The sequence below is a fragment of the Pseudopipra pipra genome, chromosome 2 (genome assembly GCF_036250125.1).
Source record: "Pseudopipra pipra isolate bDixPip1 chromosome 2, bDixPip1.hap1, whole genome shotgun sequence".
NCBI lineage: Eukaryota > Metazoa > Chordata > Aves > Passeriformes > Pipridae > Pseudopipra > Pseudopipra pipra.
This window is the reverse complement of record NC_087550.1, coordinates 60665388-60686598: the sequence shown is the minus strand read 5'-3', so window position 1 is coordinate 60686598 and position 21211 is coordinate 60665388. Positions and strand designations below refer to the sequence as shown.

Sequence of the window (21211 nt, the reverse complement as noted above, 5' to 3'; positions counted from 1 at the left end):
TTGCCCAGACGCATTCAGGGCACAGGCACCTGGTCAGGTTAAGGTGCCTGAGTCATGACTTCACAGCTCCCTTCATCCAGTGAAGCTGCTGTAGAGTCTGCATGCTCAGCACCCGAGGCAGGAATGAGTAATACAAGGGTGGAAGAGGCTGTAGATAAGGCATGGGCACTCGATCATGTGTTGGAGCCTTTTACTCTAAAACGTGCATATTGGCAGGTAGCACACACCTCCCTTCAGGCTGTTTTGTTGATGCTGATGCTCCAAAGTCAATGGAGTGTACGTGACCACAGAAGAGGTTAAGCTGGTGTAACTAACCCAGCGCACTAAGAACACTTACAGGAGAATTCAGTAGTATGCACTTTTCTTTTGTTAAGGTGCCATCTAGTAGATCAAACTAACTGATCTAATGACCCTCTCTTACAGTCCATGGCTATTAAAGAAATGTACATCTACTTATGCATTTGACTCTATGGCATGCAAAACACATCTTGTGTGCTAGCTGGGCTGATATAAGCAAACATGATGGCCTCTACTGACTGTAGTTCAAGTGTAGTCACCCTTCAGGAGTTGCCCTAGGCTCCTTCTGAGTTAAAGATCAAAAGCTACCTGTTGTGAGGGTAGAAAAGCTCTTTTCTCCTGCTTACTATATTGCCTTTTATTTCTACTGCCATTCCTTCCTTTCAAACTCAGTCCCAGGCATCAGTATTAAAAGATGCTTGTGGTACAGGGGTTTGTATTTCAGCATGGCACAACAGATAGGGGTGGTGCAGTCTGAATTTGTGATTGTTTTTACAGTCTTCAGAGCATCTGTAATGCTAAAGATGCTAAAAGGAAACTAAATCAACAATAAGTGCTTGAGATTTATGTTTTTATTCAGAAGCATGGGAAAGCAAGTAAGAAAGGAGAATGTCTGGATGTTTACAGTTCACCCAGCTCTATTCAGCATCTTCACATGGCAGGGAAGAGCATAGCATAGTGCACTTCTATGTTGGACCAACTGGGCTGGGCTTTGCCAGTGAAATTGAAAAAGACTAGAGGACTTCAGGATAAATAAGACAGCAGGAAAAGGAATGAAGGAATTCAACTGACCTTCTTTAGAAATGGGTGAGACAGGGTAAACAGGGAGAGATCTTGTTTTGCTTTCATCCTGGAAAAAATAACATTTCTTCCTTTCCAGTTCAGCACAGTTGACTGATTTGGAAACAAATCTGTTTTCTCTGGAAAGATCTATTTGCCCAACAGACTTTTTTTCTTTTTTTTCTTTTTTTTTTTTTTTTTTTTTTTGGCAAAAAGCAATAGGTTGAAAGAACAAGGCTTGTCTTGTTAGTAGGTTTAAAGGACTCAGTAATTAACTGGTACATTTGGAGGCATGGCATGCAGGATACTTGCTGCAACCTACTTTATTACAGTGTCAGAGGGAAGTGCTGTGAAATGGGCAAGAACTTTAAAAGAACACCGTTTATTTCTCAGGCAGTATCAGACAGCAGGATTATTTCATTATGAAGTTAATCCAGAGCATTTGCTGAGGTAAGGACACTCTGGCATGACCTTTGAGAATATGCTTTCATCTGTGACATGCTTTCTCTCTCCTTCCCTTTCTTTCCATCTTTCTTTCTGTCTTTTCTAGGTTGAAAACAAAGCAACACTTATTTAGTCTAGGGACAGCATGCACTTTTTCACATCAGTCCTTTGCAATACATAGTAGATGCCTTCAAAAAACAAATTGACATCCTGTGATTTGGGGAAGTCTGTCACAAGGGTCATTTGTCCCTGAAGTCGTCTCCTTTTGGTGCACAATGTATAGCAATGTTATTCACAGCCAAACCTCTTTTACTCCATTACGCATTTTCTGCTTCTTTTTTTTTTTTTTTAATTTGGTATGATACTGCAGGCAATGGCTAGCTTGAAAAAAAATTAACAAAAATGTTGGTGCCTCAAAATAGGACTATAATTCCATGCTGCAGTGTTTTAAGATCTTGTGGCTTGACCTTATGAAGTCCTAAATATCTGCATCTTGTAGTTACTGTAAATAATGTGGAGAAGTGCTCAGCAGTGCTGGAATACAGCTACTGTTAGCCCATTCCCCCTATGTGGTAGCCAAAATAGAGGCATCCCTAGCTGGAAATGCAAAGCTAGCAAGTCTCTTGAAGTGCCAAATAGACCCTTGTGGGAGGGAAGAAAGTCTCTTCAAGCATATTTCTGGAAATGCAAAAGATAAACATTTACCTAGCAAGATGATGCCTCGTATCTCAAGGGCAACCTAAGCACTGAAAATCTCCCATGACTCCTATGCAAAGCCAGATTCACCACTGGGACTGAGACTGAGAAGTGCAGCATTTGCCAATTTGGCAATTAACTTCTCAATTCTTGAATATAATGAACAGTGTATCCAATTGCAGATATCCACATGCATTTCCTACTGTTATACAGAATCCTTCAAATTGAGGGCAAGATTTGGCCCTAAATATCGGTACATATTTATTGCTGTATTCCATTTTTTTCATTCCTACTATTTACTTTTAGATTCTGCCCTGTTTTCACCAGGTATTAACAAGTATCTTGGTGTATGGGTCTATACTGCAGTAGGGTTGCATGGTACTTGGATCATAATGAAATTTGTCAGAAAACCCTATCCTCCTTTCCATTTAAAGGCCAGGTCATAAATTTTTCTTTTAATCCAGATCTCAGTGGAACAACCTGGGAGGGAAATTATGACTTGCTGAATCATTGTCTCTTCCTGATCTCCTCGCTGCCCTGGAGAAGGACAGAGGCATCTGCAGCAGTTCAGGCATCTTTTAACAGCAGTTCAGATCTTTTAACAGCATCTTTTTGAGGTTGCACAAGTGCTAACACTTTGTGATCATAGTGTTGTCTTTTCCCCGGGTCCTCGTGTGAGACCAGGGCCACTGGCACAGAAGACCCAGCTAAGCAACCCAGCAGGCAAGGGAGGAGGAGCTGTTTGCAAATCAGTATGATTTGCTTTCATGGTTTCCTCCATAGGGAGAAATGAAATGCAGAGGGAAAGTATTATATTGAAAAGATCAAAGCGGATAGAGACGAACGAGTTAATAGGCATGTTTTCAAAAGAAATAATTCTCCTGACATCTCAAGGGATGAGTGAAGGGCATATTGCCTTGTCAGTTAAACACAGCCGTTAGTTTCAAGCCCATACTAATTAGCCAGCTTAGAAAAACACACCGCTCAGCATTTCTAAATGCGGACTGCAGCCTCTGCCACTCCTCAGCACAGATATATTTGTCCACATCTTCTCAATGTATCATGCTTGTACAGAGGTGGCTTGGTTAGTAGTTAAAAGAGAATCAAGGATTAAATGAGGTTTCGTCCGGTATTTTTCTCACTTGCTATATCCAGGTCAGTCCAGGACAAACCACTAACTGAATAAGGAGTGGGAAGCCTGCTGTGCACTGGGATCCCATTTGCACAGTGGAGCAAATCATAGCACTGCCAAGACCCAAGTCACTTCCCTGTGACTGCACTGGCTTGCACCTGCATAAGCAAGAGTTGTGGTCCCTAATCTCTACTGAGCTTCACAGCAGAAATCAAGAGGGAAAAGCTTGCTTTTGCCCTGCACTGAAAAAGGCATGTAGGAAGAGACAGTAGTATTACACCAAAGGCCTGGGGAACTAACCCAGAGTGCAGAATGGATTTATAGAGAATCTGCTTTGCTTAAAATGGCTTTTAAAATGTTTCACTTTCCTATCTGGTCCTTCACTTCCCACAGTGTAATTTGGGGCTGCTAAACAATCACTACATTGAAGAGGCCCTGTAAGGCTCAAGGCACTTGTATTGCTTGCATGCAGCAGCAATAGGAGACTTGGTGGTCTATAGATGCGTAATTTTGACTTGATAGAAGTGCCTCAATTAAGGTGTTTACCTCCACCCATTTTTCCCAGTAAAGAGATAACTAAAACTACCTGGACAGAAGTCCGTGAAATTGTGACTCCAGACTCACCATCTGCTTCAGAGGAGTTCAGAGATCAGATATTACTTCAACCATGGAATTTTCCCAAGGAAGCAGTGTTGGCTGTAGCTGTACACTAGTGCGAGGAGAGCACTGGTGATATGTGCATTTGGGCCAAAACTTCTTCAGGACGGGAAATATGTCTGATTAACCGCTTGTGTATATGTTCAGCTTTGAGTCAAAGTAGATCTATGAGTGTCACTGCAATAACTGTAAATTTCCATTATACTTGGCTTCCATGTTCTTCTTCAATAACAGCACTGAACATATCCTGGAAAAGAGACCAAAGCATGTGATTTCTTTATATGATCAACTAATCCCTGCAGGATCCCCTGTTGTCTCTGCCTTTGTCTCGCTGTCTACCCACCCAATGAGTGCATCATGGGACATCCACCTGCCCTGACTCTGGAGTGTCCCAGTTGAAGCACATCTACTCTCCTGCCACAGAGCCCTCAGTGCCAGGATGGTTGAGTAGAAACAGCTAAAGCTTTATCCACTCAACCTGCATCCAAAAACTGTAATGGTGTTTCTCATATCCCTATTGCTGCCACAGGGGACATCACTATTTTTTCTGGGGTTTTTTTTGGTTGGTTGGTTGGTTGGTTGGTTTGGTTTGGTTTTGGGGTTCAGGTTTTTTGTTTGTTTGTTTGTTCTTTTTTTCTTTGGTTTGCTTTGGTTTGGGGTTTTTTTTTGAGGTGGTGGGGAGGTGTTAAGTTTTTTTCCATCCCAAACACGGGGATTGGGTCATTTGGGCTCAAGAATCTCCTGCAAATATACGTTGACCCCAATGGCATGAGATACTACTTCATGCAAATGGAAGTCTTATAAGAGAAAGGAGAAGGAAATGCTTTGAATGAACTTCTCCTGGTCCATTTCTGTGCATTTACAGTATCCCCTATTCAATCTGTTGTCTGCTTGTTTTTTAATAGGACAGTTGTCCTGGCATTCCTCTTACATTTTGCTGACAAGGGCCTCTCTCTCTCTCTGAGAAACCCAGCAGTTGCTGCCATACATTCAGTACCTTTGTGTTAGAGAAAGAAGTTGGGGACAGATTCCTGAAGCAAAACGTTGCTGCAATTGCTTCTGTGTTGCTGGAGAGATTAGCAGGGTATTTATTGCCTTTTTCATTCTCTATCTTCAATATCCTGGTTTGTAATGTCATACTCAGGTAGTTTGGCCAAAGGAACGCAGCACAATAACAGGCATAGCAGTTAAAGAAGTTACATGCATTTAAGTCACTGTCTGGGAAATGGTAAAAGCAGCTCCAGTCAATTGGAGGAACTAGACCAAGCCTCTATTTAAGCTATAGAGAAGGTTTGTAACTTGTCCAGGTTTTTGGGGTTTGGGTTTTCCTCCCCTCCCTAATAATAACAGCTTGCTAGGAACTAGACAGCCACAATCTCATCTAAATGTTTTTCATCGTCTTCCCGTGAATAGAAAGTATTTGGCAAACAACAGGAGCAAATCCAGAAAATTGGTTTCCAGCTGCTGTAAAGCTAAGCTCCTGTTTACATCCCAGCTCAGTGGGACAGACCTTTCCCATTTCAAGCCAAACCAAGACTTGTGTGCCACAGCTGTAAGCAGCATGAGGTAGGAAGCAGCACTGACAGAAAGAGTTGTGCTGTGCTGTGCTGCCAGTGCGGGACATGGCTGGGCCTTATGATTGCAGCTGCAAGGAATCTAAGGGGAATAAAGGATGTTTCCCAACCTCCCCTGCAAAACCTCAGGAGTGGATGTATCCCCTTCCTCCTCTACGGTACAGTTTAACAAGCAAAGGAGCTGGGACTTGTTTAGCTTCTCTTTCTGCCGGCTGCACTGTCCCTGGGGTGCAAGGGTTTCCAGCAGCCAGGCAGCGGCACTTCACATGCCCTGGGAGAATGGACAGCCAAAATGAGCTTGAGGAGATGGGACTCTCCCCCTGTACCTGGCATTGGTGAGGCTGCACCTCAAATCCTGTGTTCAGTTTTGGGCCCCTCACTAAAAGGAAGACATTGAGGTGCTGGAGTGAGTCCAGAGGAGGGCAGCACAGCTGATGAAGGTTCTACAGTACAAGTCTTATGAGGAGCAGCTGAGGGAGCTGAGGGCATTTAGCCTGAAGAAAAGGAAGTTCAGAGAGGACGGTATCACTCTCTACAAGTACCAGCAAGGAGGTTGCAGCAAGGTGGGAGTTGGTCTCTTCTCCCAAGTAAGAAGTGACAGGAGGAGAGGAAATGATCTCAAGTTGCATCAGAGGAGGTTTAGATTGGATAGTAGGAAAAAGTTCTTCACTGAAAAGGTGGTCAGGCATTGGAACAAGCTGTGCAGAGAAGTGGTGGAATCGCCTTCCCTGCAAGTGTTCAGAAAGTGTATGGATGTGGAACTTGATGATAAGGTTTAGTGGTGAACATGATGGTGTTGAGTTAATGCTTGAACTCAATGATACTGGAGGTATTTTTCAACCTTAATGATTTCATGATTCTATGGTTTTTTGTGTTTTATGGGACTGCCTTGGGCACTTGGTGTTTGGAGAGAATCCATTCCTTCCTCCTCCTCCCACTGTCCCAAAGAGGAATGGTGCTTACCCATGAGTAATAAGGGAGGTCCTGTGGCTGGCCATGGCCAGAAGGATGCTCCTGGTGGTTTCCAAGCAGAGGCAACATCTGTCTCTAAGGTGCTACTTTAGTACATGATGTTACAAAAGGAAGGAATGGATTCTACAGATGAAATACAATGCAATATTGATTTTTTAGAAAATACAAAAGAAAGACATCTAAAGAAGCGACAGACTCACTGCTCCCACCTGCAAAACTAATCTGCCAACATATCTGAATGTTTTTCTGAAAACTATGTGGCCTGTGTTGCCCAGCATTCATCAGTGTGCATTTCTGACTTGCTTAAGAGCACAGCTACCTCATTTCTGGGTAATTAAGTAGTCGGAAGCACCAACTAAGCCTAAACAAACATCCTTTACTCTAACAAAGAAAGTTATTGTGTAGCCTTTCAGGACACATTTTTCTGTAGTATGCAATGACTCTAATGTCTATTAATTATTTCTAAATGGTTTAAGCATTATCTGCCTTTGGGTAAATTCTTTCTTTATAGTGTAATCTAACCTGTGGGAGGGGAAATTAAAAAACAGTAGTTTTCCTTATCACCTCCCTAAACATAACAGATTCTTCTTTTAATCAGTATCACCGTCACCATCACACATCAGGTTTCAGGAGCTGGAAAAGGTTAGCAGGATGGTTTCCTGGATTCCATTGCTTGTGTCACTGCATCACTAGTTTTAAAAAGAATATGTGTGGGGGGCCTTTTGGGACTCACCTCTCCTTCCATCTACAGCAAGAAGGGAGCCTGTTTGCTCTTTGCCTTTATGACAGTTTACGTATTGCGAGTATCTTGAGGCTGTTTTCATGAGGTAAAGAGTTCGGTGAGATTTTACTTTGTGAAGCTACCAAAAATGTCTCACAAACAGACAGCCAGGAAACCCAAATATATCTACTCACGTAGAGCAGTCAGTTTTATTTTACAGAGGAAAAACTCTCTACGTATGACTCTGCATGGTTTACTACTCTGTAGTGTCAAGCCCAGTCCCAGAATTTTATGATCAATTATCAGTATCAACTGAATTGTGATTCGTCATTGTTGAAACATAGTGACAGAAATATCATTTAAAATAAAATAGTTTGGGAGTATGTTTTTCCTCTATTACTATACATTCTTTAGCAACCACAGACTCCCAAGAGATGTCATTCCCTTTTGCAGGACAGGGTGATGGGAGAGCACAATGCAGAAGACCAGAGAAAACCTGAAACCCACAAACTAGCTTTAGAATGAGAAGATAAAGTCTTCTCATGGTTACACAGATGAAAACAGTCCATTCATTACTTCTATATACCCAGCATCTTTGCATTCCTTGGATATAGCTCAGGCAGACCAGAATCAGTGTAGCAAATGTTATGTAGCTGATTGCAGAGGACAAAGTCCCTGCTTACTCCCATTGTTGTTTATCATACTTTGTTGCAGAGTGCCCCTGAGGCCATCATTTCAAAAACCAAAACTGTGTCTTTCAGCCTCCTTAAGCCAAGAGGACTTCCACCTTTTCATGGGAGTTTTCTCTTGAAATGTTGCAGCCACAAGGGTTCCCTTATGTGACCATAAACCACCATGCTTGTCTGTCAGCACTCAATAAATTCAAATTAATAATAGGTCCTCGAAGAGCTACATGCTGCTTCCAAGATACCTCAACATGTGGACAGAATGGTCTCCCCACAAATAATGAAGCATGCTCTGGCCTAATGGGACACTTATAAACAAAGTTGTTTTTTTGTATGAAAGACGGGATTTACAGCTCAATGTGTGCATGCAGCAGGAAAGTCTGTCCAGAAAAAATGCCCTTGTGCATATTTTACAGTGTTTATCAAAATTAGCAATCACAAAGAAAAAATACAAGCAGGCTTCATATTTTGCTCCTCTACCCAGTACCACTTGAGCAAGGAAGACTGTGAAGACCTGAGTCAACCCTGACTCATCTGCTAGTTCCTGAGAAGGGATTCATTCCCAGCAGCAACTCACATACAGCGTGTGCAGGCACACGCTGCTGCCTAGAAAAGGCAGCCACATGGGGAGTTGTCTTGTAGTTGCTCAGGGAATGACGCATGCATTCATTCAGCACCTCACCCGACTTGCCTGGCTTGCCCAACCCCCTTGCTAGTCCCCCTCTCCTTCTGCCTCTCCTTCTGTCTCTCCTGAGGCTGCTTCACACCCCCTTCTCAGAGGGCTTTCTGCTGCCAGTCCTGGCAGGACTGATGGGAGGGTTGCAGCAGTTCTTGAACCTGCCCAGGTCCATGAGTTTGGACTAAGCTGGGCTTGACTCTGCACATGATAGAAACAAATCCCATTTCTACTTGCCTAGCTTGAGACCTCTGTGCAGGACATGATACCTAAGAAGATGTGATGTGAAGGAGTGAGTTCCTGGGATCCTTACAGTCACTAAACAGGTTGTGTGAATTCTTTTATGTGGATGAGCTTGGCTCATGATGTCTATGCCTAAATGCACAAGGACAAGTTATCGGTCTAGCCTAAGGAATGCCTCTCTCCCCTTTGTTCCAGCCAATCCTGAGACTTTTTTTTTTCCCCTCAGGACAGTGGTTTCCTCTTTTTAGTGTGGTTACTGCAGCAGGGCAACACATACAGTTGTACTTCCATATCACCTTGTGAGCCTCAGGAAGCAGTGGCATGGCTTGGTGCAGTCTGTGCAGGTTGGGCTGCACAAACCATCACAGCACCACAGAGACAGATATGGCATATGGCAATCTGACTCCCTGTCCAGCCACTCACTGACATCATGTGAGGGACAACACACATCATTACATACACACGAGCAGCACAGTTTGCCTCCAAAAGGGATAGCCCTCTGGAAGAGTGCCAGGATCTTATCCCTTAGGTTGTAGAAATGGACAGGCCAGACTGGACCTCACAGCAGGATGAAGGTGAGCAGCTGGGTACCTACCTCAAGAGTAAGATGCTTTATAGTGACCATCTGACAGAGTAACAGGGTGTCAGAGCAAGTGTAGACTCTGCTAAAGCATGCTTGCTGGGTCAGTGTCTTTGTATATTTCTGAGCTCATATTTCCAGGTGTGTTCCCTAGGCAAATCCCTGCTCATCACAAGGATGTGACTCAGCAAAGCTGTTTCCATGAGGTAGGACATGTTCAAAATGTTCTCCTGGTCTTGGTGACTGGGAGAAACCAGAAGTGTGAGATGTCTCTCATGTGTCTGCCCCTCAGACAGGATAGACATGTAACAAGTCTTGGAGTCTCTGAGGAAAATGGGAATGGAAAAGATTTCTTTTCTTCTTGTTATCAAATTCTTATTGTCACAGAAAAAATACTCATTAAATCTTCATTGGGAAAGGACAGGGACACAGAGGATATCTGAGACCTGACAACAGTGTTGTGTGGTGCCAGGGTTAGACTATATATACCCATATGGCTGTATTGGAAGTCCATGGAGATATGACATAGTCCACCTGGCTTTGTTACTGCTACCACTTAGTTACTGCCATGTGGAGTTTGGGGTAGACTGCAAGAAGACATTAGAGACAGTGAAAATATCATTTGCTTTGGAGGCTCAGCGTTGGTCAGGAGGCATATCAGGGCCTGGCAGAGCATTTGAATCTACCAATGAATTTGCATGAGGCTGAGGAAACAGGAAAAAGATGAGAACAGCTGTGGCTTGCAGTGGTTCCTGGACTGGGAGTTGGAAACAGATTGTGAGACCTTATCTTCCAACTGTGTCCCCAGGGAACCATTCTTTTCCTAACAGCTAACCTTTGCTGTAATTTTAGTACATTGCTTCTCATCCAACCTTCAATGTCCACAGAGAGCAGTTCATTTCCCCATTCTAGCAAAGTCATTTATCCAATGACAGTCGCAAAACAGTTCTCATGTCTTCTTTCGCTTTTCTCCTATCTTACAGTCTGTACAGGGGAATGACTTGACCTTCCAAATTTTAGAGAGGTAAACTTGTTATATTGTCTGTGGAATCCAGCATCTCCTTGAAATCAGAAACTGGTGAAGTAGGAGTGAGAGAAGATTCCCCCTTGGCAGTGCCAGCAGTGCACTGCAGGGCTGAGCAAACCATGTTCAGGATGGGTCTGCTGCAGCTGCAGTATTCCACAGAGCAGGTGTGCTCTGCACTGTTTTAAGAATAAGGATATTTGTCAAACCTCAACTGAAGGAATGCTCTACCTATAGGGAGTGGCAAGGAAGAAGACAAAAAGTCCAGCATAAATAAAAAATGGATTGAAAGACAAAGGGAATTTAAACTTCAGAAGCAGGAGCAGTGTGAAGCTATGCTGCCTACAGTCCTGCTGAAGGGGGAAAGCAGGGCATGTCAAGGCATAAAGACAGAATCCATATCACCTACCACTGTATGTCTACAACACAACTATTTACATCTGAGCTAATCCACTCTTGGATCTCCGTTGAGTCAATGCAAAGGAATATACGGTGCATTTGAAATGTCTGCCTACAGATGAGAAGTCCACCTTCAGGTGTGCTTATTATTCCTGATGATGTAGAGGTACTCAGGATGCCTAGATGTAGATGTTTTAATTGGTTCAGAGGAATTTGACCCAAAGAGATCGCTTCTGGTTGAGAAAATTTTGACATTACTCAAAATGCTTCTCTCTGTGCCTTCCTTGTCCTATATGGAAAAGGAGGATGTTTGTCCTGCACCTTTCCTCATTCCAAGCTCCCCAGGTGTCCATGTCACGTGAGACCAACCTTCTGATGGATGTCTGAAAACATCCATCACAACACCGAAAACTTCAGCCCACTTGTCCATGAGCATAGATCCACAGGCATGCAGTGAGGAGGATATGAGCCTGCTGCACCCATATGTCTCATCCATCCCATGATGGCAAGGCCCTGTTTCAAACATTCATACCCATTTTCTATCAGGAAGACCTTAAGCTGAGCTGTGGCCATCTTACAAGCTGCAGGTGATGAAGGGCTGTGACAGCAAGTATCATTCAGTGATGATGATATGAGTGACCTTGATACCTCCTGTGTACTGTGATAACTCAGACTGTCACCGTGTTATCAGATTTCTTGGAGAGAGTTACAACAATTTAGAGAGCTGCTTAAGAGGACCCTTAGAGGGGAGGGTAGGAAGGAAGTGGGGAAGTGAGCAGGAGGAGGGACAGGAAGTTGTGAGAAGGCTATAGAAACAAGAAGAGGTGAAGGGACTGGTCACCACTTCCAGCTCCTTATCCACCTCAAGAGATGTTTCACAAATTACTTTTGAGACATTTTAGGCCACCCTTCCTATTTCCATCATCTACCAGGAGGGTTGCTGGCAGGCAGCACATTTTTCAGTGCTTTGTCCAGGCCTGTGTTTACTGCTTATCCTCTGGGACTCACACTGTCTCCCCCAGAAGGCTTAGCTGGCAGTCTAGGAGCTTCTGGGCAATTAAGCTGTAATTTTCCTTTGCTTCATTTTATGCTACTGCTTCAAGTTGCTCCTCTTGCCCTGTGCTCAGCAACTCTTTTGTGACCTGGTGTTTTCTCTCTCCTGACTTATCAGCTATCATTATCTCAATCTTTGCAAGTACCAGACACAGTTTAAAAACACATCCTCAGGACCCTGGAGGTGTTTACTCCTTTCTGTTAAAAAACAGACTTGTGGACAATGTGACATATCACTTACACAGTTCAGAGGCAGGGCATTTCCCACGTTATAAAAGAGTGGACTGCAGCCGCAGAAGTTGAAACATCACTTAAAAACACTGCTGTTTGAGAGGGAGGATTGCTCCTTGATGCTAAAAAGTACAATTGTACTTGGCAATTTGTGTATATTTCAAAATGCTGATGGTTTTCAAAACCCTATTTAGATACCAAGATCTCTGTGCCAAACTAAGATCCAGCAGTAAAAACAAACAGATAATGAAACAAACACTGTGGTCACAAAAAAAAAAAAAAAAAAAAAAAGGGAGAGAAATTGTTGCAATAATGTACTTTTCCAGGAAAATTAACCATTACAACAGTGCTGGTAAATCACTGGATAGTGGCTCCTGCTTATAAACATGATTTTGAAATCTTACAGTGTTGTTATTTACACAGTAGTATTGGCAGTAGCTATGTAAAGGTTTTTTGGCACAGAAAGATATTTCTTCTTAAAACTGTGACTGGGATTTTTTTGAATGCTTCCTGGAGAATTACATTAAATGAATGGGAGTTATTTTCCTAAATTATTTACAAATCTTTAAAAGTCTTATTCTAGCTCCATCATATGCAAATATTTGTAAGCTATGAAGCTGTTATGGATAAATATGAAGCATAAATACTCTTGTGAGGTGGGCACAGGTCCATAATTCAGATCTCTGTGGTAAAGAAGGAAATCCTCTCTACTACCTTTCAGTATCAAACTGTGAAGACCTAGTACAAGTTTAGGTCATATTCAGCTTTTCCCCAGAAATCTTTCTAAATCCCAGTTTTGTTAGACTTTGTGGTCTTATGCGTCAGAGTAGTCTGGGTGATCTGTTTTAACCCCATCAGGGAACTGCCACCAAACTATGATGACATTCAGAAAGATGCTGCACTGTGGGCATTGGAGAAGAGACTAAGACACTGCTTTGAGGGACAGGAATGGAGATTTGTTAGAAATTATGCCATCTGAACATGGCATCTGACTGCAATCCAAATCCAGGCTGTGCTGGTGTTCACCGCAGAATGTTACCATCACAGTGCAATAGCTTTCATGGAGGGAGTTGGGGTATCTAAGATCCCCCGATTCCATTCTTGCCTACATACCCTACCACAACTGGTGACAGGCAGCATTACTGCAGGCAAATACACTGGAAAAGATGGGATAAACATGAAGGATTAACTGTTCTCACTCAGCCTTTGACGTGTTCCCTCTGGATCACAGCTTTTGGCACATCTATGCTTCCATGAGCAGTGGTGAAAGTACTCTGCTAGTGTGATATCTATGATGGGTTATGCCTGTGATCACACACACATAAACACAGGCACACTCGCTGATTCAGGGTGAATTTCTCTGTAAACAATAGCATGTTTCCAGTGTGGTCTCAAGGGCTACATTGCCACTACAGTGGAATTTCTCGCCATTAACCACTGGATGAAGCATGATGTTACTGCTCCACTGTTTTTGAGATCCCAGTCTGTTTACTCACAGGGACTCAAACCTCAGCTAACATTTTTCAATGTTCCTCGGCTGGAGATTCTTCCCTACATAAAGAATTTTTTTGCTCCAGTGTCTGCTGTATCTCGGACACTAAAAGCACAAATGGTTCACATCGATCGAAGAATACAGGTGGTAGAAACTTTCAAGTTTTCATTACTGAGTTATTTCTTCTCACTGTAGTATCACTATTCCATTCATTGTTTTCAGCTCTTAAATATACTACTCTGAGCTCGACACGCATATAAGTTCCAGAATCATTCAGATTCTTATTGTAGATATTCCCTGGCTTAGTGACCTGATTCAGTGCAATTGCTCTGAATCTGAAAGGGTGATATTAAACTAGTGTGATTCCTGTTAATGGAATCAAGGAATGACACCACTCTTTCCCCCCTCAGCTCAGAAAGAAATCGTAAGATGGAAGTGGACAAGTGTAGAAAACATCCTACTTTCTCTGTAAGGAGAGAGGCAGGCTGTGGAGATGGTTTGGATGCTAAGCTGGCCAGAGTGGGATGGGAAAAGTTTAGAGATGAAGTATGGGTGTATAGCGATGGGGTGAGGAAGGCCAAGGCAAAGCTGGAACTGAACCCAGCAAAGAATAACAGAAAGGGCTTCTGTTAACCAGAAAAGGAAGGTATGTTAACCAGAAAAGGAAGGTCGAAGAAGGTGTACTCTCCATGATAAACAATACCGGAAAACTGATAACAATGGATGAAGAGAAGGCTGAGGTGGTCAGCAATTCTTTTGCCTCAGTCTTCAATGCAACTTCTCTTCCCACACCCCTCAAGTGGATGGACAGCAGGATGGGGATTGGGGGAGCAAAGTCACTCTATTAGTAAAGATCAGGTTCATGACCACCTGCAGAACCTGAAGGTACATAAGTCTATGGGACCTGGTGTGATGCATCTGAGAGTCCTCAGGGAATTTGCTGATATAATTGTCAAGCCACTTTCCATGATATTTGAAAAGTCATGGCAATCAGGTGAAGTACCAGGTGACTGGTAAAGGGGAAACATACCCATCTTTAAAAAGGGTAGAAAGGAGGATGCTGGGGACTACTGACCTCTCAGCCTCACCTCTGTGCCTGGGAAGATCATGGAACAGATTGTCCTAGAAGCTGTACTAAGGTACATGGAGGACAGGGAGGTGATTCAGGACAGCCAGCATGGTTTCACCAAAGGCAAGTCCTGCTTGACCAACCTAATTGCTTTCTATGTTGGAGTGACTATATCAGGGACAAGGAAGGGTTACAGATGCCATTTATGTGGATCTCTGTAAAGCCTTTTACGTGGTCCCCCACAACATCCTTCTCTCTAAATTGGAGAGAGACTTGATGAATGGGCTGTTAGAACGGGTAAGAAAGTGATTGGACGGTCACATCCATAGGGTAGTGGTCAATGGCTCTGAGTCCCAATGGATATCAGTGACAAATGGTGTCCCTCAAGGGTCTGTATTAGCACCAATGATATTTAGTATCTTCATTAATGACACAGATGAAGGCACTGAGTGTGCCCTCAGCAAATCTGCAGATGACACCAAGCTGAGTGGTGCAGTTGACACACCTGAAGGATGGGATGCCATCCAGAGGGACCTGGACAAGCTCGAGAAGTGGCCTCATGGGAACATCATGAGGTTCAACAAGGCCAAGTACAAGGTGTTGCACCTGGGTTGGGGTAACTCATGATATCAACATGATTAGAGGGATAGAGTACCTCTCCTATGAGGAAAGACTGAGAAAATTGTGTTTGTTCGGCTTGGAAAAGAGAAGGCTTAGGAGTGCCCTAATTGCAGCCTTCCAGTACCTGAAGGGAGCCTACAAGAAAGCTGGAGAGGGACTTTTTGCAAGAGCAGGTAGTGACAGGACAAGGGGGAATGTTTTCAAACTGAAAGAGTAGGTTTAGATTAAGTATAAGGAAAAAATCCATTACTGTGAGGGTGGTGAGGCATCAGAACAGGTTTCCCAGGGAAGTTGTTGATGTCTCATCCCTGGAGGCCAGGTTGGATGTGGTTTTCAGCAACCTGGTCTAGTGAAAGATGTCCCTGCCCATCACAGTGGGGTTGGAACTTTATGATCTTTTAGGTGCCTTCTAACCCAAACCATTCTATATGATTCTATGAAATGCTGAGTGGACAGGGGACAGGAATCAGGTCACCAGCAAATATATCTGGGATTTCAAGGAGGCTAGACAAGAACCTGGAGGTGTAAATGCCCCATCAGGGACATCACCTCTACAAAAGCTCTGTTCTGTGTATGGCCAAACATGGCAGAGTCACACTAAGAGTCATCTGTGCACTGGGGCTACATACAATGTTAAACAGAAGCAGAGAGAAGGTGAATCAATGCCCAGCTACGTCACATAAAGTAGATGTCTGGTAGCAGCAAGTAGCATGGTTGAGGGCTGGCTGTCTCTCTGCATTGAGTGCAAAGGGACCTACCGAATTAATTTAGATTATAGAGTGAGGACTTGACAGCTAAAGCTGAGTAAGTTAAATCCCACCTGTGAATGCCTACATGGACAAGAGAAAAAAAGAAAATTAATTCTTTAACATAACTGATGACATAAGGAGATCCAGTGGATGAAAATGGTAGCTGGGCAAATTCAGACTAGAAGTAAGGAATGTTTTTTAACTACAGAGGTAATTAACCGTTGGAAACATTTATCCAGGCTTGTGGTTGATTCTTCCATCACTGCCAATTTCCAAATCAAGACTGGATTGGCTTTTGGACAGAAATGATTTTTGTTTCAAGCAAGAATGAATGTGGGAAGTTCTCCTTCTCTTGCCTCATACAGCTCAGGCTAGAAGTTACTGGGAAGGTAGGTAGAACAAGCCTGGAGGCTCAAATCAAAGTATCTATCTCTGTTACAGGGATACTCTTTTCCTGCATATGTTATTGGCATTGCATCTTTGCAATGTCAGGACTCAGATATATTGTATATCGCAGCATATAGATCCAGACAAAACTCAGTTAAGGCAGTTTCCTTCGGGGCTTGTGTCAGACCATTTCTGAAATATGATATTAGCTTGAGATTCAGTTTCTAATGGCAGCTAAAATTTTCCCAAACACCAGCTTAGGTTCACTCTAAGTGTATAATGATCTCCTTACAAACATGATTTGCAATAATTTTCTTGCATAACAGAGAAGGATAATGGTGTCTGATGTCCCAGACACAGTGTCTTCTTTGCATGTGTGTATCGTAGGAGGATTTTAGGGGGACCTGCAGATGGCAATGTATTCAGAAGAGTTTTACTTCTTATTTTAGGACTTCTTCATATTTCATTAAGAATATCAAAGAATTCTTAAGAACAAAGTCAGCATAATAGTTCCCTCCATACAACTGCTGGTTTTTAGCTCCATCACTCGCAGATAGGTGCTGAAAGGAATTCCAAAGAAATAAGCATCAGAGTAAGACTTGTTTTAGCTGGTATTTGTAAGGGGGGGAGGAGAATCAAAATCTTTAGAGCATAACAGCAAAACAAACCACAGACAAAGGCTTTAATCCTCTTTTGAGTTACTTATTGAAAGCTAATCATATGGCTAAATCAGTAACTGCTGTTACCAATAGGCACTAGTTCATTATGAGACATTATCTGTGTTAGCAAACATTCAACTCCCTCCATGATCTGCAGCCCAGCTCAAGATTTAAATTGACACCAGAGTTTACAACACAAAATAAATTTTCTTAGTAGAGTTATTATAGCTGCATTGATCCAAAACTACAGGCAAGCAATATTTGTAGAAAGTGTTCACAACTTTTCTCAAGACCATTTCCATTGGGAAAGACTTTTTTTGGCTCAAAACCCTTTCTTTTGGCCTGGTAAAGAATAAGGTTTAGCTACTTTTAGGGTACTTAGCTTGTGTATTGTAACAGCTGAATTTGGGTCATATTTTATTGAACACATCCTCTACACACAAGAAAATACGGGTTGTGTTTATGCATTTTCTCCTACTGCCACAGCTTTGGAAGTAATGGCCAACACACCTTCATACTGTAAAATGGAGACCAAATTCTGCTGCTGTTTGTATGGCAAAAATGTTCCTTAAAAGACGGTCAAAGCCCAGAGCCTTTTTAGCTGGACATTTCCCACCACCCTACACTTGACTGAGCAGAGAGCTGCTTTACCAAAAAGAGTCTGAAAAATCCCCAGATTTTAAAGTAGTCAAACCAAAACAGCTATATCAATAAACAGAGTTAATTATTGAAGCCAAGTAACACCAGAGAGCTTAAAGAATAACAATTGCCCCAGAAACAGAGGGTTTGCCATGCTTGAATGGACACAGTCTATAAGCAGCAGGACATCCAAGAGTGGTTTTGTGCTATGCTTACACTGTCTTCAAGATCTTTGGACTTCTTCTTGACGTTCATTTTTTATATGGCTCCACATAATAGTACAGTCATCTGAGCATTTCCAGTACCACAGCTAAGATCTAGCTCCTGGAAACAACTAAGTGGGGGTGCTACCTTATGCTATAAGGCTCACTGAGCTGGATCTGCAGAATGAGAAGACACATCCAATCAGTCCTACCAGAAACTGCTGTATCCTATCAGTGCATGCAGGCTGCAAACAGTAGTTGTTTGTAGAAGATTTGACCAACTTCATGTTTTTGTATATCACTTACAACACATTTAACTGAATCTTAGATCAATTGAAGTCTAGGGGAATTATTCCAGAAACAATATTACTCTTCTCCTGCTGTGAGCGATTCCTGAGAACAAAGCAATTGGAAAGACTAAAACCTCAGACATGGAGAGATTAGTCAGGGATTGGTGCCACAGCCAGGACAAGTGTTTAGTCATCCTGACACATCCTCATGCTGAGCCCTTGACCAATAAGTTCCAGCCTTGCTTGTTGTCTTCGCAGAAGACAGAAATATATGAGAAACTAAAGTTCTGTGGTAGACATCTGAGTCAAGCACTTACCACATTGCTGTCACACCCACTGCTGTTTGGTCTACTCAAACTTAATAACTCTTCAGTGCATTATTCCATGGATTATGGAAATGCTGTAACTTCAGTCAGGTTGGCAAAGCAGCATATAGCTATAAAGCAGTGGGCTGTAATCCTTCCAGCGGGCGTGGTGGTCTCTTCATCTGTCCCTTCATGCTGTAGGTTTGTGGGTCTCTGCCCACAGAAATTATCCTGATGGAATATGTTTGTGCCTGGCCAGGTCTATATAACTTTCTTTCCCATCAGAAGGATTGACTAGTAGGGGATTTACTTTCTGTTTGAACTAACTGCTTTGGTTTCCCTCTTTCTCCTAAGCTTGGGGAAATTGGCCAGAGTTTTACAGGGATATTACACTATTTACCAAATTACCAACAATTTTTTACCTGAAAACTTCGAAATGTGAATGCCACGAAGTTACATCCACTTAGAAGATCAGTCTGACTTGGCTTCGTTTGGATGTTCAGCAATGTGCAATTTCATCCCAACCCTTTCCCAGCACACCTGCATTTATGGATACTGTTGCAACCAGCACAGATATGTCTTACAGGAAGCCTGGAAGTCCCCGAAGCTGTCCCTAGTGCATGACAATTATTCTGTAAAGGCAAGAAATTCAGAAGCCTGTTTTGGTAATTTCATTTAAGAAAAAGCAGGAAGAAGTGCACTCTTGGTGCCTCTAATAGGAATAGGTCAAGGGAAAAAGAATGTGTATTTTGGTTGCTAGACTTCATAGTGTGTATGTATGTATGTATGCAAGCATGTATGTAGCTGTCTATCTAACATTCTAATATATTCTCTGTATCCCACAATATCATATCCCCATAGAATTTTTTTTAAAGTTATATTAGGCTAACACTGAGTAGAGAACAAATGCTCTGTAGAAATTGCAACCTAAAAAAAGAAAAAAAAATAAAGGAGAAGGAATCATTGTTACCACTATTGAAATAAAGCATAGAAATGTTGCCCACTTGTTTCCAAGACATCTAGAAGAACTGTCTGTCTTAGATGCCTCAGCGATTGCAACGCTTAAGCTCAAAAAAGGAATGAGTTTCTAAGCACGCAGCGAGTCAGCTCCCTGCTTGTTATATTGCCAGTGAAGATGGGTAGTAGGGGATATGAGCAATGGGCAATGTCACTTGCTAAAACAAGAAAAAATAAATGAACACTGATTTCTGTGTCTTTACCAAAAATCTGACTTCATGCCTTGGAGGCTATATTTCTGTGGCTGCTGAGTCTGCAAGTTTGGCACAGAAAGTAAAATAAAAAGCAAGTTGAGTGATCTGACTCTGGCATGCTGTCAGGGAAGCATCATGTGCATGTGCTGGGAGATCTTTCATGCAGACATCAGCATATGAGTGATTTTCAGCTGGGCTCCTCCAGCCTGACAGAGTGGTTACAGCATAAGAGGTGTTGATCAGAAGGCAAAATACACAACTCTGAACTCCCAGTCACTGGCAGCCTCATTAGCAGCGTCTCATGAAGGGCTACGGAGAGTTCCCTCATGAAGGGACTGGAACATCTTTCATTGAAGGAGAGGCTGAGAGGGCTCAGACTGCTCAGCCTGAAGGAGAGAAGGCCAAGGGGGGGGGGGGGTGTCTTACTCATATGCATAAATTTACTCCACCTGAGAGTTGAGTAAAGACAGGACCAGGCTGTTCTCAGTGGTGCCTGGGTACAGGACAAGAGGCAATGGGGACAAATAAAAATACAGGAAAGTCTTGTGGATAATAAACTTACTTACTATGAATGTTGAGAGGTTGAGGTCTTTCTAGCTTTGGAGACATTCAAAATCTGACTTGACACACCCCTGAGAAATGTGCTGTCCTGTCCACATCAGCTATTATCCTGAGATCCCATGAAATGGCTTTGCTCTCCATAAAGAGTTCCTCTCTCTGTGGGAGCCAACAGAACATGGCCATGCCAGAGATACCTGCCAAGAGGTCTGCCTGCTCCTCCACCGTAGTATGCCAGCATGAGAAAGACCGTCATACTCCACCTCCTACAGGTCGGAAGACCAGCCTGCTCTCCAGGCTGCCTGTGGAATGTAGCAGCCACTAAGTGCTTCTTCCTATGTCAGCTCACCCATAAGCTGTGCAAACAGGGAAATGAACCAACCACCCAACTGGCTGAGATGGAGGTTTTCTCCATAGCAGTGCTGGCTAAGGGGAATGGAAAGGAAAACAGCCCCCCCCCATCTCTTTTGCTCTGTTTTGAACACAAGAGCAGCCAAAGAAGGCATTAAGTACAATAGCAATGTCATAGCTTCTCTCCTGCTTACAGCATTGCCACTGTTACCTCTTATCAGCTCCTCTGAAATGCAAACAATTAAAAAAAGGCAGAAATAAGAAGGGTCAGTGTCCTCAGTCAGCTAATTAATGTCTTGAATGCAGTGGAAACTCTAGCAAAAAGCTACGGGTACACAGAAGGAAGGAAGTGCCCTTCCAGAGATGTTCCAAATGTCCTTACAGGCATGCAAATTTGTGTGCTTTGGACTGGTAAAAAGCAATTCCTCAGAAACAACTGCTCATCAGTGGGGATGTGCTGCAAAAAGCATCTTGCTTAGGTTTCCTAAAATGTTGGTTTGATGCAATTGCTG

At 42.9% G+C, this 21211-nt stretch overlaps 1 long non-coding RNA gene across 1 annotated transcript in view; it reads left to right on the top strand.

Moving 5' to 3' along the window:
• The first annotated feature begins 1324 nt into the window (after positions 1–1324).
• The window catches only part of LOC135409750 (uncharacterized), a 59077-nt gene continuing 39190 nt past the window's right edge, over positions 1325–21211 (top strand). The window contains exon 1 of the long non-coding RNA XR_010428345.1: positions 1325–1527. This is a non-coding gene — a long non-coding RNA (uncharacterized LOC135409750). The remainder of the gene's footprint in view (positions 1528–21211) is intronic.